The sequence below is a fragment of the Xenopus laevis genome, chromosome 9_10S (genome assembly GCF_017654675.1).
Source record: "Xenopus laevis strain J_2021 chromosome 9_10S, Xenopus_laevis_v10.1, whole genome shotgun sequence".
NCBI classification, from domain to species: domain Eukaryota; kingdom Metazoa; phylum Chordata; class Amphibia; order Anura; family Pipidae; genus Xenopus; species Xenopus laevis.
The window spans coordinates 87,144,390-87,149,258 of record NC_054388.1 but is presented as its reverse complement, the minus strand read 5'-3'; the positions used below and the strand labels follow the sequence as shown (position 1 = coordinate 87,149,258).

The 4,869-nt window shown below is 43.1% G+C and overlaps 1 non-coding gene across 1 annotated transcript; it reads left to right on the top strand.

Moving 5' to 3' along the window:
- Positions 1–2,505: 2,505 nt before the first annotated feature.
- trnat-cgu lies at positions 2,506–2,577 on the top strand. Its single transcript has one exon. It is a non-coding gene; the product is annotated as a tRNA-Thr (tRNA).
- The last annotated feature ends 2,292 nt before the right edge of the window (positions 2,578–4,869 follow it).

Below are 4,869 nucleotides of genomic sequence, written 5' to 3'. Positions count from 1 at the left end.
GGTAGCGTTCAGTACACTGCGCAAGTTAGTGAATTTGCGTAGTTACGTCGCTAGCGAAAATTCGCCTGGCGTAAGGGTGCGAAGTAACACTAGCGAAACTACGCCAGCGTTCGTTAGTGAATTTGCGCAGTAACGAAAATGCCAAACGCTAGCGAATTAACGCTAGCGTTCGGCGCTTCGGCGCTTAGTGAATTTGCCCCCAAGTATGTAATGTCCAAGGAGTAGTACAGTAGTAGATCTGACGTACAGGAGTCCTTTACCCTGTCCCTAAAGACTGTCTCCCAAGTCTCTCTTGGTGGCTCCTTTTATGTCCCTATTGGCCCAGCCTCCCAGTAAATCCCTATTGATCTAAAAGAGGTGAGTGTAGACGTATATTGGAGCCTAGGCAACAGGATTATCTTCCCCAGCCGACTCTGCCTATTGTTCTGTTCAGCCTTGAGCTATCAGTAATTATCTGATTCCTTTTGTCTGTACACACTCTCCTTCAACATGTTTTTAATCCTTTGAACTAAGGTTTTAGAAAGACATCAGTTCCTCCATTGTTTTTGACATAACCATCACAGTATGTGCCTATGTTTACAGACTGTAGGTTAAGGGTAAGGCCACACGAGGAGATTCAGGGAGATTTTGTCGCCTGGCTACTAATCGCCTCGTCTTTTGAGCAACTATCTCCCTGAACTGCCTCAGCGTTTTTCCCCATAGGCTACAATGAAAAGTCGCCTGCGCTAATGCACACACGGCAATGCGTTTTCAATAGTTGCCTGAAATTGCCTCACTGAGGCAACTTTGGGCAACTATTGAAAACGCATCGCTGCGTGTGCATTAGCGAAGGCGACTTTTCTTTGTAGCCTATGGGGAAAAATGCTGAGGCAGTTCAGGGAGATAGTTGCTCAAAAGACGAGGCGATTAGTAGCCAGGCGACAAAATCTCCCTGAATCTCCTCGTGTGGACTAGCCCTAAAGGGCTTGTTTGCCTTTAAATGACTTTTTTATGTAGAGAGTGATAAGACAATTTGCAGTTGCTTTTAATTTGTATTTAATTGTGTTTTTTTCGAGTTATTTGGAGGCATTTTATTCAGCAGCTCTCCAGTTTGGAACATCAGCAGGGTCCACATTTGGTTGCTAGGGTCCAAATTTCCCAAGTAACCAGGCACTGACTTGAATAAGAGATTAGAATATAAATAGGAGAGGGGTTGAATTGAAATAGGAGTAATAAAAAGTAGCACTAACAATAAAATGGTTGCCTAACAGAGTATTTGTTTGTTGGGGTCAGTAACCCCTGTTGGAAAACTGTAAAGGGTCAGAAGAAGGCCAATAATGAAAAAAGGAAAGGAAATTTAGACCAGGCATTCTGTAAGTACTATAAATTAACTTAACGGTTGCAAACAATGACGTGACATGCTACTGTCTCTTCACGGCTCCGATCAAGTTATTTGGCGCCACATATCCTCTGGGGCAGTAGTTTTGGTTGAGACAGACAGAAGAGTTGGGGTTCTTAATGTATAAATAATAAAATGAGACAATGTCTGAACTAGAAAACAAAGGTGCAGAACAGTCAGTAGCAGCCCACGGGCCCTTTCACTCTGTGGGTGCTGGGAGTTGAACTGTCAGCTGGTACCGGCTAAATCGGTTTATGGCACGCGATTTATTCACTGAAGCAATGTCACAATGCCGTTCCTCGGTTGTTCTATAGCATTTTGTAGAAGTATTGTTGGTTAAAAGCAGATGAGAGTGCGACGTCATAACCACATTAGGTTTGACAATAAATCCTTCTGGGGCTGCCTCTTTAGACCTGGTCCAAATGTAATAGTGCAGATTTTGGACTTAGTTTAATTTTAAGCTTTAGTTTACAGACAAAAACTTTTCCAAGGATAACCATACCTTGTACAATTTTGGACAGGCCCATAAGTAGTGAAATAAGTTTACATCTAGTACATTTGGGCAATAGGTCTGAGAGCCCACACACAAAGACTTTTTATACAATTTCCCATAACCCAGTCCCAGGTGAACCATTTTAAAGTGTTGAACTCTCCATTTTTTGGGCACCAAATACTTGTTATATTTACTAATAGAATATGAGAGTTGGGAAAGGAGTAATTGTAGTATGTGAGTAGCCAGACCATTTTTCAGCCACTTTCTTGAGAGGATGATTTTTCAGATTTCCTACAGACCAAAGTTTTTGGGAAATGAGATTATTGTTGATTAAATCCGGATTCTCAAGAAAATCTACTAATAACCTAGTAAGTCAGTGTTTCTGAAGAGCAAAAGATTCTTTATTTTTGACTCCAACCCATCCACACTTGATAAACATGTAATTAGAGTGGTCTCCTGGTTTCAGGTTGTTCTGTCTTCTAATCTCTGATCCCCCAGTGTTGTGTTCCCACAACATGCACAACTCCACATTCAGTGCAGTGAGCCGGCCTATACAGAAAATCCATGTCTAGGACAGAAAAGGAGAGGCGGAATAATTGGCTGATGTGCACTGCTGTAGGACAAATGGGATGCAGGTGCGGTGGCCAAGTGGTAAGGCGTCGGTCTCGTAAACCGAAGATCATGGGTTCGAACCCCATCCGTGCCTAAAAACGCTTCTTTTTATGTTCCTCTCGCATCATAAAAACCAACGCAGTAAGTTTAGTTTGCTGATGTTGCTCGCAGTACCTTTAGTTCAGTTACTCACTTAATTAGTAAGAACGCAGCAGTCTTTTGGGCTTTTGTACTGCTTTCCCAAATAAATCCATGGTTTAAATCACTTATTTATGCTTACTTGGGATCATAGCATTGTTGTTCAGCTGAAACTCGCCTTTAGACTAAAGGACAAGGAAACCTGCTTGGGGTGCCAACTGCCAACCCACAGTTAAGTAAATTGATTAGTTTAGTCCAGACGAGCACTCCTCTACAGTATATGTGCTGCCATACTGTAACGAATACGTACAGATTTTTTTTTGATATATTGGTACCCCTAAAGCTGCTGCCCGTGGCATGGGCCCACAAGTGCCAATATATACATACAAAACTAACAGATATGGTGATAACTTATTGGCACCCCCAGTTTCTTTGTTATGGCACAGGCATAGGGTTACCACCTTTTCTGGAAAAAAATACCGGTCTTCCTCTATTTTTATGGGTTTTCCCTATAAATAACATTGGCATCAAGGAACATTTTTACTGGCCAGGCTTGTAAAATACCGGCCAGGTGGCAAGCCTACACAAGCAGCATCAGACTGGGGTTTCTGGTTCCCAGTGGGACAGCTGCCTTAGGGGCCCCCAGGCCCTGATTTGTGGCAAGGCCACAAAGGCCTGAGACTAGGGCGGCAAAATATTAGGGACGGCATGCCGCCCAGCCACATTCCCGGAAGCACTGGGGAGCGCAGCTCCCCAGCTCTCCGGTCCTGGCACGCATGCGAGCCCGTGGGGAGGGAGGTATGCAGGCGAGCGTAGGACCATAAAGCAGGGCGCCAGAACCATGTAGCCTCAGGGTGCCCAGCTGTGAAATCCGGTGCTCCCAACCACCCATGTTGGCTTTCTCAGCTGTGAGGTCAATTTGGCGCTGCAACAACATTTTTATGCACAAAATTTTTAAGCACGCAACTTTTTTGTCGTGCCAAATTTTTCCACTGTGAATTATTGCCGCAGTTTTGCAAAAAAATTTAGCAGGTGGAAAAATATGGAATTTTGCAGTGAATTTAAGCCTGGCAAATAAATTCGCTTGTCACTAGTTATGGCGTGAAATTAGCAGCAGAGAAAACACCTATCTACTCTGATCTACCTCATTCTGTCATGAAAACATAGTGCTGCACAATCCACCCTTGTGTTTATTGCTAGGTGAATGCTGTGCCTGTCAGTGCTGCTACAACATGGAGTGGATCAGTGTGGATTGGTAAAGAGATCATCATGCCCTTGTCAAAGACGCACAACCAATAAGTAAACCAGTGATCACCAACCAGTGGCTCAATGTTGCTCTCCGTGGTCTCAAAGCAGGTGCTTATTTTTGAATTCCAGCCTTGGAGGCAAGTTTTAACTGCATAGAACCAGATGTATTGCCAAGTAGAGCCTCCTGTTGGTTGCCAGTCCACATAGGGACTACCAAATAGCCAACCACAATCCTTTTTGGTATCCCCAAGGGCTTTTCTTATGCTAGTGTTGCTCCCCAGCTCTTTTTACATTGGAATGTGGCTCACGGGTAAAAAAGTTCCAGCATTTGCATAAAGTATCACAGACCATGCATGCAAAATAACACTAAACAAAAATACTTTTAAAATGAAAGTAGTATGCTGGACCTGGATGCTGGCGTGAGTTATACAAGGCCCTGTTACATATTTCATGAAAAGAAAGCTAAATGGATACAAACTCAAATGCCTGAAAAAATCTGTAATAAAGTGTCAGTCCATAAAGGAAACAAGTAATAGAAACATTGGTCAAAAAGTCTCACTACAGTAATGCAGTCAAAATACAGTCACTACAGTAACATACATGTTTCAAGTGAGGGATCAGCACTGCACAGGTAAAAAAGAATTGCATTAACATTGACAAGTGAGTGCCAAAAAATACAAGTTGCTTAGATTTGCATTGTAGTTTAAAAACCATACCTTATGCAATATGTGTAGTTAGTCATTAATTCCATACCTGTTATAAGTGTATTTAAAAATCTCAGCTGTCAGTTATACATTGGCTTCACTGCCCCTATGCCTTAGGGCAGAGACACACGCTGCTATTTCGGGAGATTAGTCGCCCAGCGACAAATTGCTTCTTCTTCGAACGACTAATCTCCTCAAACTGCCTTGTAGCCGGCTAGAATGTAAATCGCCGACGGGATGGCACTCGGAACACTTCATTTTCCGAAGTCGCCCGAAGTTGCCGAGTAAACTTTGGG